The sequence below is a fragment of the Triturus cristatus genome, chromosome 4_1, assembly GCF_964204655.1.
Source record: "Triturus cristatus chromosome 4_1, aTriCri1.1, whole genome shotgun sequence".
NCBI classification, from domain to species: domain Eukaryota; kingdom Metazoa; phylum Chordata; class Amphibia; order Caudata; family Salamandridae; genus Triturus; species Triturus cristatus.
Genome location: NC_140585.1, coordinates 100,794,796 through 100,807,954, shown reverse-complemented (window position 1 = coordinate 100,807,954; position 13,159 = coordinate 100,794,796). Strand labels below are relative to the sequence as shown.

The 13,159-nt window shown below is 48.0% G+C and overlaps 1 protein-coding gene across 1 annotated transcript in view; it reads right to left on the bottom strand.

The window, feature by feature from the left end:
* LOC146839648 (acyl-coenzyme A amino acid N-acyltransferase 1-like) overlaps positions 1 to 9,898 on the bottom strand; it is a 185,367-nt gene extending 175,469 nt beyond the window's left edge. The window contains exon 1 of the mRNA XM_085651733.1: positions 9,799 to 9,898. The gene's annotated coding sequence lies outside the window, so the exon portion shown is untranslated. The remainder of the gene's footprint in view (positions 1 to 9,798) is intronic.
* Between the last annotated feature and the right edge of the window lie 3,261 nt (positions 9,899 to 13,159).

Genomic DNA, 13,159 nt, shown 5'->3' with positions numbered 1-13,159 from the left:
TGGAGCACGCTCACATTCAGACCTTTCATCGCTTCGGACCTCCATGTGGCCAAGATTGGTCCTACTGTCGCCTTCCAGCTCATGCCATTTGCCTCTTCACCAGGACCATAGCTAGTCTAGCTAACTTGCCAGCGGCTCTCTTATATTTAGGGCAGGGGAACAGTGCAAGAAAACAGACCTCATGAGGCAGATTCATTTGTCTATCAATGTCCTGGTTTAAGAAGATGAGGATTACCTGCTGACAGCACCTCTCCACTACAGGGCAACCCCAGACCATGTGGAAAAAACTTGCATCTGCAATCCCACAACTACAGAATAGCACAGCTTCTCCGACAGAGTATGAATTAATGTTTCGGGGTGAAATGTAAGCCCTGTGTACAGCTGTATCATCTTAAAGCAAACATTCCTGAAAACCCTGGTGTGGCACTCAGCATGCTTTCCCATGATGACACGATGGTGAATATCTACTGCCCGTCTATCCCTCAGCACACATAGGAAGCCACTTGAGAGAGCAAGGAATGCCCAGTACAACCAAGAAGAAGCTTTCATCCATTTACGCAAAGTATTCGTTGCCAGCCCTTGTGTGTGTAAGGCACCTCATCGCCCTCCCTCCACACACACACTCGCCCCTTCCTACTAGGAATGTAATTATTACTTGCACGTTAGGACTTGATATTGTCTGAGAGTTCCACCCTCATATAAGTCACCCACCTATGCTAACCCTTTTCTCTTCCATGACACCAAGCATCTTGCACCCTCTCCCGTACAGAACAGAGGCAGTTTTGACAGAGAACTTTTTTTTTCAAACATATTTTTATTAGCACTTAAATTAACATCTGTCAGATATACCAGCTCAAATGAGGTACAGTTTAAGATACAGTTCATCTTTGCAGTATCCAGGTGTGACTAAGCTGCCATGGCCAACATTTATGATATCACTACCCTTAACAATCTGGTGTGTAACATAACCCCGGGAGCCAGGGTCTGTAGGAATTCCGGCATAATTGTGGCGGCCCTGCGCATTTGCCTAATAATTATGAAATTTGTAATTTTCAATTGTATGCAACCTGTTATGGGAAAGGTGACCCAGATTATAGAAATTAGAGAAGAATTAACTATTAACTAGCTTTCTGTGCAGGGGGGTGTGGCAGTACAGGACCCCATCAGGGAAAAAGAAGCAGGCTCAGGGGATGTGTCAGGCAGGGAGGGTTACCAGCTAACTCCAATGCATGTCAGCCTGCCAACCAGTTGTTGGCGCAGTCTCCCTAAGTCACGAACAGGTCTGGGAGGTGATCAATGGCAAATTGCAATCGTGGGTTTGAGTGTACATCCCACCACCGCACTTTCAATCCTCAAAACTTTATCCCAAACCCTACTTACTGTAATACAGTCTCAGGTCATGTGTATGAAGTCAGTGTTGCTATAATTACACCACTGGCAATAACGTATTTCACCACCGTAGGTGACACAGAGCCTATGGGGAGTCAAGTATGTCATATGGGTATAGTTGAACTGTGTGAATTTCATCCTAGTGTTGGGGGAAACCTCTTGAGGGTATGCTAAGATTCTGCTCAATTCCAGATCTAAAAGTTCCCTATCTAACGCTGTCTCCCATTTTCCATGCAATTTTTGTAATGGGGTACTGGACATTTCTGACAGTGAAGAGTAACACCATTTCACCTGGTGTCTTGCCCCGCCTAAAGTAAGCATAGAGTGCAACACCACATGTGTCATGGGTTCCTCTCGTCCTTTACTCCATAATACTCTGAATGTCCGTGCCAGGGCCTCGTACTGAAGGAACTGACCTGACTGAAGCCCAAAGCCCTCAAACTGATCCTCCAAGGGTGCAAGGATGGACTGTTGGTAGCAGTCCCCCACTGTCTCCAGTCCAAGTTCAGTCAAGGCTGATAGTTGTTCAATGGAGAATATCGTTCTGGGGTTGCCATGCGGTCAATGGTAGGGCTGGAGCATACAAGGGGGCCTCTGCCATTTTAGACATGCAGCGTTGCCAACACTTCAGGGCCTTGGTCTTTCGTAGGGATTGGTGAGGGAGAACCACCACGGGGTCAAGCATTCTGGCTAGCAATAGTGTTGTGCGGTCCCCAGAGTCTGCCTATTATGTCCCCTCAGGGCCTATGCCCTCCAACCATTGTGCCAGCCACTGTAATTGAGAAGCCAGGAGGTAAAATTCAAAGTTTGGCACCCCCAGACCACCCTCTGTCATGGGGTGCTGCAGCTCCGACGCCCCTTTTGCCATATAAAATCTCGCAACACGGTGTCTAGCTGCCTGAACCACCCTGCAGGCACCACAGCCGGAAGGGTAATAAAGAAATAAAGTAGCCTTGGCAACATAACCATCTTTGATAGAGAATCTCGGGCCATAATGAGGAGATGCAAAGAGCACCAGAATTAGACAAATGATCTAAGAGACCCAAGTGCTCTCCCAAGATTCCCCTCCCTCAGATCCTTTTGCGAATGGAAGATGTGCATGTCTAGATATCTAAAGGTGGAGGGGGCCCAGTTAAGATCTAGTGGAAGGTCTATGGGGTGAGGGAGGGTCGCAGCCATGGGAAACAAATAAGTATTTTTGTTATCATCCCTTAAGCCAGACATACGTTCAGATATTTCCAGGAGGTCTAGTGTCACTGCAGAACCTTCCATAGCATCACTAAGATACATCAGGAGATATTCGGCGTAAAGAGAAATGATTTGAACATGTCCACCAACAGCCAAACCCATTCTCTCGCCTCCCTGACAAAACAGAGCTGCCAAGGGTTCGATCGCCAAGGCAAATAAGAGGGGTGCCACGAAAAACTCAAGATTGTGCCTTAACCTTGCCACGTGATGTTCGTAAAATCCCTTCACCACTTTCACCCAGTCATCTCCCAGGCCTGTGTGCCTCATGATCTTGAACAAGAAATCCCACTGTACAATGTCAAAGACCTTCTCCAAGTCTATTGACAGGATGGCCGCCTGAGGGAAAAGACTCACTCCAGGGTGATATAGCACTGAATACAGTTTGCGTAGGTTAAATGAGGTATTCCGGGCTGGGATAAAGCCATTCTGGTCTGTGTGAATTAATGTAGACATGTGTGGGAGTAAACGGAGTGCCAGTATCTTGCTAAGGATTTAAAAATCCATGGTGAGCATGGTGAGTGGTCAGAAACCCATAAGCAGTGCCCCCTCAGAAGTCGTCTTGGAAAGCGGAATCACCAACGCATCCCTGACGGAATCAGGGAGCCACCCGAGCCGCAAAGAATCCACATATAGGGTCTCCAGATGGGAGCCAGTTTGGATGCGTACACGGAGTAGTATTCTGAAGGTAGACCATCTGGGCCCGGGGTTTTAACTGTGGCCATACTCTTGATAGCCACCGGGATCTCCTGAACTGTCACAGGGCCGCCTAACGTTGCCTTCGCTCGTTGGTCTAGTGATTTAAGAGCTAACGGGGACAGAAAAGCTCTCTGCTCTGCTTGGGGAACCTGGGGAGGTGCTCTATACAGGGATTCATAATAGTCATTGAACAGAGCATTAATGGCCTCTGGGTCATGGACAGATTCATTTGTTTCCGTTCGAACATGGGTAATCGAGAAACCTTGTGTTTCTGGTCTAATCAGTCATGCCAGTAAATGTCCAGGCCTCCCTTCTTCCTCCTGCACTTTGGTAAGGTACCCCTGTATTCATAACACCTCAGCCTTTAAAGGGCTTAATTGTACAGTGCTTGTGCTTCCTTCAATGGTTCCTGGTTTGCAATTTCTGGGCCCTATGTATTGTCCAGCCCATGTAGTCTGTCCTCCAGGTTTTTCAGATCCTGGTGCAATTCTTGCTGTGCCCCAATTGACTGTCCCAGGCAGAACCTCCTTGTCACCACCTTAAATGCCTCCCATTACACCAGTGCTGTGGATGCCGTGTGAGTGTTGGTAGTAAAGTAAGCATCAACTGCGGCACCCAGGGTTTCCTTAAAATAAGGATCTTCTAACATCAGTGGGTTAAGTAGCCACAATGGGACCAATGGACGCCTCCCTGAAGGCTGAAAGGACAACAGTAAGGGACTGAGGTCAGAAGAAATGTGCCCCAGGTATTCTGTGTGTGTAATAGAATGACCTAGGCCAGGGGAGCATAAAAAGCATCTATCCTTGTGTGTAACTGGTGTATGGAGGAATAATACGAGTAGTCTCTATCGCCTAAGTGTTGAGTTCTCCAACCCCCAATGTCCCATCCAGTCCCTGAATCCCATCGCCGTGCGGAGTGCCTGGGCTTCTGGTAGTGGGGGATGTGACTGATCTAGTGCGGCATCAGCTACGCAGTTAAAATCACCTCCCTGGATCATATCTGCCACCGTTCGTGAGCTATACGGGCCAAGAGGCATTGGAGGAAGGGCACCTGGTCTTGATTTGGGGCATACACACTGCCCAGAGTGATCTCACGTCTGAGCAACCTTCCCTTCAGCAAAACATATCTGCCCTCTCTATCCGCCAAGGTGTGTAAGGGTCTGAAGGGTACGTCTGCCTTTATCCAGATGAACACCCCATAGCATATTCAAATTAGGAGGTCACAAAGAACTGCCCTCTCCATTGTCTGCACAATTTCTCTACTTCACTTTGTATAAGATGTGTCTCTTGCAGTAGGGCAATCCGCACCCCCCTTCTCAGTAGGCATCTATGCACATTATGCTTAGCAGCTGCCCAAATCCTCTAATATTCCATGTCAGGAATTTCAGTGAGTAGTACGTGGATGCCATTGGCAGGAACTCAACCCCAGCTCCAGGTCTCTCCCCTGGCCCCCAACCCCAAGAAAGGATCTAGTACTTCCCCTGCAACAGAACAGAACTATTAAAGGAAAAACCCCAGCAAAGCCGAACTCCCCTTCCCCAGAGCAGTCTGACAACGACCAGCCGCCCAAACTGCAAACAATGCATCAGTCTCAACAGAAGACACCAACCAGCCGTAGGTGCAGCATTCTTAGTGGGGGCAGGCACAGCTCACAAACAGTGTTGCTCGGATCGCCCTGCGCCGGCCCAAACACCAGAAACTTCCAGCCCGTCCACTCACAAAACTAGCAGAGCTTTCCACATCACCCTTGTGTGAGACCCCATCTAGCAGGGCCATATTGTTCAAAGATCATCCGCAGTTCTTGGGGTGACTATTGGCAGTAGGACACTATCTGTTTGGGAGGAGTCTGATTTAGAGTCCCCGGCTCCCTTTACCGAGAGCGAGCAAGCCTCCGAGGCAGTTTCTCAAGGTTTCATGTTCTCGACCACAGCTTTGAGTGCAACAACTCTTTCTTTCTCAGTTTGAGATGGGATCCGGTTCTTATATGGTCTCTTTCCAGGCCCTTTTCCTGTAGTGGAGATCCCAGCTCGTGGCAGCAGCGTCTGTCTTTGGTGGTGGTCCCCCAGATTTGTATGATTCAAGCCATTCCAGGCCGCCTTAGGGTCATTGCAGAAATTATCTTTCATGTCAAGCATATGCAAAACCTGGCAGGGTTCATTATAGAATATTGCAAGCCCTCCTCACGTAGTTGATACCTTGCTATTATCGAAATGCAGGAGTCTCGCCATCACCGGGTGCGGTGGATGACCTGGATTGGGCGGACGAGGACCTGGTGTGCCCTTCCGAGAGTGTAGAAGGTGGAGAGGCCTTCTGGGGCTACCACAGTGCTGAGCCAGGTTTCAAGAAAAGATATCATGTCTTTGCCTTCTGTCCCCTCTGGCAGCCCAATCACTCTAACTTTGTTCCTCCTGTTGCGTCCTTCAGCATCTTTTTCCCTGTGTTCCAGGGTGCAGACTTATTCAGTGAGCTCTACAACCTGATGTGTCAATGTGGTGCAGGGTGAAGGTCCGCGATTGAGGCCTCTACAACCTTCACCCTCTTCGTCAGTTTACGATCCATGCAAAGTAGTCCCAGCCCCTCTGACACCGTGCTAATGTCTTGATGGAGGGAGGAGGTTTTAGTATCTGATGTGGCCTCAAGTATTTTGGCCAGTTGCTGCTGTACTGGGTACACCCAAACTGGAACTTCTAGTTGTTGTTTGGAGGCATCAGAAGTAAAACCAGGCGGGGGAAGGCCTCTCCCCCAGGGCAGCAATGGCCTGAATACAGCTCTCCAGATGTCCAGTGGGGGAGACGGTGCTGTTCCTCCCACTGTACACATTCCAGGCCCCAGCGCCTGGCAGAGCACATCCAGCTCCCCCCCACGCTCACCGGTCAAAAGGCCCAGGCATTCGCAGCCTGGAAGGTGCTCTGCAGGTCTCAGGGAGAGTCGCTGGACCAGGCCATGTCCTGGCCGGTGCTCTGTCCCACCTCCAACGCGAGCGATCTTTGCCTCACTTTCAATCGCAGGTTGCCGCCCTCTGCAACCTCATCTTAAAGGCCATCCATGAAGGTCTATTTTCCAGCAGCCAATCTCTGCTCAAAATGGTCTCTGCATCTCCCCGAGCACCACAGCTACTCCAACAGACCTTCGTTGAAGGGCTGCTCCAACTGCCTCCTTGAGACTCGCAGCACTGTGGCCAGAGGGGGGCTGTTTTCAAATTTCCTTTAGGGTTCACGGCTCCTTCGCCGCTCACCGGTTGCGGCTACCTCCTGGAGCGCTGGGCTCCTTCGTACTTCAGGCTGATACTGTGATGCAACCCGGGGTGCCATTTTGAAAATCCAGGCCTTAAGCAGAATGTTGCTCCGTCTCAGCTATTGCGCCGGTCCCAGGGCTCCAACCCCATACATCCGGGGTTCGATGCTCTCTTGTTTGCTAGGCAGCTTGCTAATATTTTGCTGCCCGCCCTGCTGCCGGACATTACAAAATTGTAATCAGGCTGGCACAGAGCAACAGGTTCACGCGTCTGCCATTGGCCTCCAAGCCACACCCGACAGCTATTTTAGCCATGTAAGATGTTGGCATGTGTGCGCACTGTAGGCAACACGTCTAACAATATTTGGGAACATTCAGCAATCTTGGCAGAGCTCTCTTTCTTCCTTTAGGTTTGAAAAGGATGCTCACCATTTCTCTCACTGTGGAGGTCTTTGTACTCCCCCTCTTTCCTAGTCTCTATAGTTCTTCCAACCACCTGGTTGCCCGATGGTTAGGAAGTTCTGATGGCTACGGGAAAGTTGTTCCAGATCCCGTGAGCATAGTTGGGAAAGGCCGCCTTGTTTTTACACTTCTTAGTCTGCATTCTGATGGTTTCTAGACTGCAGGTGTTTCAAGAGCCAGCGGTGGTGAGCTTATTAGGTGGTGCTGGCCATGATGGCTCTGTAAATGAAGATCTAGTGATGGCATTGTAAATAAAAGTGCTGAGGCCCCTATAATGGGGTTATTCGCTATCTGTTTAGGTACTTTGTGTGCTGTGCACCTTTAGCATGCACACGGGGCGTATGTATATGATATTTCTGTAGTGCTAACCTGACCAAAAGGCATCAGAGCGCTGTTCATGGTCAAAGGCAAACTTAAAGTCAATGAGTAATAAGAGAGGAAGCAGACGTGTGGGCTGTTAATGCATTGTGATGCAGTGTTCTTTCAGGAGGTTAGCAGCTCTTTCTTAAATTGAAGCAGTGATGGAGCAGCCCTGATGGATAAGGGGATGCTTTCCCAGATCGTGGGCGCATAGATGGAAAAGGTTTGTTGTCTTGATTTTTTCTATTTTACACTTCCTATCTACAGTCCGATGGTGTTCTGGGTGCGGGTGTGCCGACAACCACCAGAGATGGTGAGCCTCTCTGCAAGAGAAGCTGAGATGCTGGCTGGGATTGCTTTGTAAACGATGCAGCTGGTTTTCAAGATGGTGTGGACTGTCAAAGGCAGCCAAAGCAGTTCCATCGGGATGAGAGTAATGGGATCATATTTCTTTAGGCCCTGGACGAGACATGCTGCGACATGTAGGGTGCCCTAAGGGGTGCCAGTGTGTAGTCTTGGCAGCAATGGAGTAGGTGTGAGGTTCACCATACAGATGAGAGAGTGCAAGGTCTTGAACAGCAGTTCTGAAGTTGCTTTCTGGAAGAAATGGTTTGACATTCTTTCGAAGAGAGTGCTGAGCCATGATGTCCTTGTTTTAGTTTTCCATGGTGAATCCTAGTGATTTGGCATTTGTTGATAGTTGGGGTTCGGAACCATCAAGGTTCATCTCATTCAGCCAGATTTTTACTGTCTTTTTTTGTTGTTGTTCTTGGCAAATAATAGGAAATCTGTCTTGTTTGGATTGAGCTTCACAAAGCGCTGGACATCCAGGTCTGAATGATGAGCATGCAGTGTTTGAGGCACTGGATGTCTGAAACAGAGGAGACTTTCAGGTAGAGCTGTGTCTCATCATGGTATTGGTGAATCGTGATGCTGTTATGTGTGAGCAGAGCACCAAGCGGCTCCATGCAAAGGAAGAAGATGACAGGAGACAGTATGGAAGCTTGGGAGACTCCAGACGTGATCGGGATCTTTTGTGATGTGCAGATGCCCAAGTGAATAAACGGTGTTGGTAGGAAAGGAAGTAGGAAAACCAGAAGAACATTGTTGATGAATTACATTTGTGACTCCGGGGTGTGGATGAGGGTCAGATGGTCAACAGTGTCGAAGGCAGCTGAGAGGTCCAGCAATATGAGGAGGCCGGGGTCATCTTCATCTGTAACATGAAGGACATCGTCTACAATGTGTAGGGTGCTGGTCTCTATGCTGCAGCATGATCGGGAGCCAGGCTTGTAGCCATGTAGGAGATGGGCAGCATGGAAGTGATCACAGGCTACTTTTTAATGATCTCGGTGGTGATGGCAGGTGGATTCATGTTGCACTTCGTGGTGTGTGAACAACGTCCTATCCTACTGCACACTGATTATAACACAGAAGTTGCCCCTTTACGTTGTCTCAGTGTGCGCAACAATCACGTGTGACAATGATGCAGCTTTCCAGCTGCAAACCCTGTAGTGTGTTTGGAAGAGTCCGCATTCATGATCTCCTTGCCGGCCGGAGCTCTCATTGAGAACAACAGGTTAACAAATCTGGGCCACCTTGTCCCAGGTTCGACTAGTAGCTTCTGAACTGTGGCTGTCCAAATATGCCTCCCCAGCCCATGTGTGGCCTCCCCAGGCCATGTGTGGCCTCCTCCCTCGGTGGCCTCCCCAGGCCATGTGTGGCCTCCTCCCTCGGTGGCCTCCCCAGGCCATGTGTGGTCTCCTCCCTCTGTGGCCTCCCCAGGCCATGTGTGGCATCCTCGATTGGTGGCCTCCCCAGGCCACGTGTGGCCTCCTCCCTCGGTGGCCTCCCCAGGCCACATGTGGCCTCCTCCCTCGGTGGCCTCCTCCCTCGTGCTGTGGTTGGAGTAGTCTGGACTGGGGTAGTCTGGAATCAGAAGAGATAATCCTCGAGCGAGATGCCTGCACTCCGCCTCCCTTCAACCCACGGCCATTTTGGTGGTTCCCTTTCACCCCCAGAGAGGGAGAGGTGCCCTGCGCTGATTGGATGAACATTGAGATTGTAACCATGGCACATTAAACCATTAAACAACCACGAGTTAGTGTGTTTTATATATAATCGGACCATACTTATAAAATCACATTTAAAGCACAAATATAATATGGCTGGCCCAGTACGGTTCTAGAACGGAGCAAAGATTCTGATAGCGCTTCAGGACCAAATGAACAATCACTCGGCGCTACACAAATTAACGTAACAGAGGTAACAGAAGTTTAGCTATTTTACTAATAAAAATATAAAAGTATAAAGACGTGCACTTTCCTCAAAATATAACAAACAAGAGATGTTGTGTTCTTTAGTGTAAAAAGTTCATTATTTGGTCGACGCTATGTGACCCCTTCCTTACCTGCAGCGCAAGCAGCGTCCCGAAGCGTTCACGGTCTTCGCTGGTGCGCACTTTATCAAGGAGCCAGGGCCGTGGAGCAGCTGCACAGAGCGGGCCAATCACGTGCTCCCTTCGACACCACACCTCTCCACGAGCATAGGGCAATCGTCCTGTCAATCATTAACAGACCAGCAGCCCCAGTCGAAGGGTGCGTGCTGTATACAATCCAAGCTCGGAGCAGGGAACTGCATCACCGAATGGCTACTTTCTCCTCATGGCGAGGTTGCCCCCTGGCCAGTTTTTTTTACTGGCATGACAAGTATTTTATTTCACCAAAATTAGGACCATTACCAAAAGTCGGTATATTTGTAAGTGTTCCAGAGCTGCCTTAATGATTTATTTATGCATTTTTATATAGCTCGAACTTTACCCAAAGGTGTCAGAGCGCTTTAAAATAGAACCAGTTGCATTACATAAGGACTTCAGAGTACGTGAATCACATAAAAGATACAAACATATAAACTCTAAATTCACACAAGAATGGTAGTAAGAACATAGGTCTACTACAGATACCAGTGGTTAGAGTTACATTTATACACGTTGTAAATTCACTCAAGGTTACATTTTAAGAAAAGTTGACGTGATTAGGGTTGAACAATTATATATTACATATTTACACAGCATGATCTTCTCGCCATTGTTGGGGTTCTTGCTTTCAGCCCGGCCTTCAGGGTGCTGTGGCCATCAGCAGGGGCGGCTCTAGGCTCATGGTGGCCCTGTGCAGGGAGCGTAGGTAGGGGGCCCCGGAAGAGGGGGTCCGGGCGGGGCGGAGCTCAGGAAGCAGTGCTTAATTTGTAAAATATGAAGTGCAGGTGCTCAAATGTTTTTTGGAGGTCACGCCTACTTTTTTTCGGCTCCACCCATTTCCTCCACTGGCTCCACCCACTCTATTACCTCCACCCACATCCTCAACTGGCACTGCTAAAAGTTAGATGTTACACCCAATCGATCTGAATTTCAGCAAGGGAGCCTTCCTCATAGTAAGGTTTTGAGAGGAGGTTCCCCTGCCCTGTGAACATTTTGAAAAAGAATACACCAAAAGTGCATTTAAAGCACAATTTTGAAATAAATTAGCTAAAATCGCTAATGCATTGAAAAGGGACAATTCCAGTGCTTTATGAGCCGATTTCTGGAAAGAACAATACCATTTTTAACAGATTTGTAACTATTGCCCTGTCATCTCTCGTGGTATCTGACCTTACGGCTCAGAGTTCACCCCTCTTTACCTCTGTTTCTGCTGCCTACCCTTCCCTCGTCAAAGTTATTCTTCACCTCGCCTCCCTCTTGCTACCATGCTTCTGCGACTGGTAGTAATAATGAAGTGAAGAAAGTAGAGGCATAAATAAACTTCATTAAGCCCCAGGTATTTCCTTAAGTAAACACATACTGCAGCAGCTCTGCCGGCCTCCGCCATAAATTAAACCAAACAATTCTTAGGAAAAATAAATCTGCACGAGCCACTAAAAAAGCCAGTGGCACGAAGAGTCCACGGGGCCGCCTGATTTAATCAAATGCTGCAGCTCAGGTGATGCGCAATATAGATTGCTTTGAAGTTCGAGTTAAATTAATGGAGGACACTGCGAGGCTGACCTACTTCTGTCAGTTGTTTTTGCACATAAAATGTAAAACATATTAAGGCACGGCACAATTACATTACAAATTTACAAGCACAAAACATGACACGCCGCTTCCTTAAAGAGCTTTTAAGACTATGGGCTCATTCATTGGGTGTGCAACTACTCACTGGTAGGAAAAAAGGCAACCAGTTTATTTAACATCCCGCTTTTCATATATATATATATATATATATATATATATATATATATATATATATATATATATATGTATATATATATATATATATATATATATATAGACGAAGTTCGCCACCAACACTAGCCTCCCACGGACCAAAGGACGAAGAGCGGACCACCAAGGATCAGTGCAAATTCCAATTTTTATTTCGTGCCAAGCAAGTCTGCCATTACGCATTTCGACCCCAACTCGGGTCTTGATCACATGACACACACATACTACATACATATAAAGGAAACTGTGCTAAAAGTCTTCCAAAGCAGTGCAAGCAGGAACCTCAATCTGTTGCTCTACAGGCCTCTCATGGATCTTTTCATACAAGACCTGAAATATGTGGATTTATACTAAAAAAAACTTGCAAGTGCTCAAATGACAGGCAATGGAGCCAAGGCCGTCACGTGTCACCCACAGTTAGTGGTTCTAATTTCCTGTCTGTGCCATTCCCCGATAGCGGGTATTCCAGGTCTGCCACAGCAGCGAGACAGGATGATGGCAGAGAGGTCCGCAGGATGCCGGGCGTCTGTGAACTTATGATTTGGGGGAAAACACCATTCTGGAAAGTAAACCTGATCAGTAGACTGATGCAGATAATAATAGATGAATTTCCTTCCCATCCCAAGGCTTTCCATTCAGTTATTCAATCATTCAGGCACAGGCTAGATTGCATTAATGGCATCTGCCTGCCCTACTTAGGTCTCTCTTGTGAGTCGTGACACCAGAACTGCAGTGTGTGGGTGAGTAGTGAGTGAGCATGGACAGGAATATGGCCTGCCTGCAGCTTGTCAATAGAGGCTATGAGCTCCGATGCAAAGAAACGTAGCTATGGAGTGCATTCTCCTGTACTCATGGATCATCATACATAGAGAAACCCAAAGAAACAACAGTGAGTTACTGGTGCCCCAGTGCTGCTGCATATATATTCCATTCATCCAGTCATGCTCAGTGAGCAGCAGCATCAGTGAGCAGTTTAGAATGATGGGGTGCAGATGCGCACAACGGTTTCAACTTTAAAGCCAGACTCAGAGCCTGAATCGGTCAGCAGTCAGACTCACTTATGCCGTAAGTAGTTTCTGCCACCACAGTTGGAATGTGCGATGCGATGGCGCTTGCTTCAAGTTCTGGCTGGTGTACAGACTAGTTAATTAATGGCTACCACGCGAGTCTGAGTAATGTGATGCATCTACCACATTTGAATATAACAAGAGAAATGCGCTGTAGCATCATGATGGCCAAGCCCTTGTTGTCACGTCACCATTGGTCTGCATTTTCAGAATGTTGCACTTGCCCCATCGTTAAAAAGACGTTGTTGTCCTACAAGCCCCAGCATGCAGATGTGTTGGCTAAAAACTAAAATCCACACTGGCACCCATAGCAGGATGCCACCAAGCATTTGGGTGACTGAGCGTGACGCTGACGCAGAATCAGAATAAAAATAATTTTTCAAGATTTGTGACGCCGCCGCTTTTCCTCAGAAATTCGGAAGGACTCAGTCAGACTCCTCAGAGTG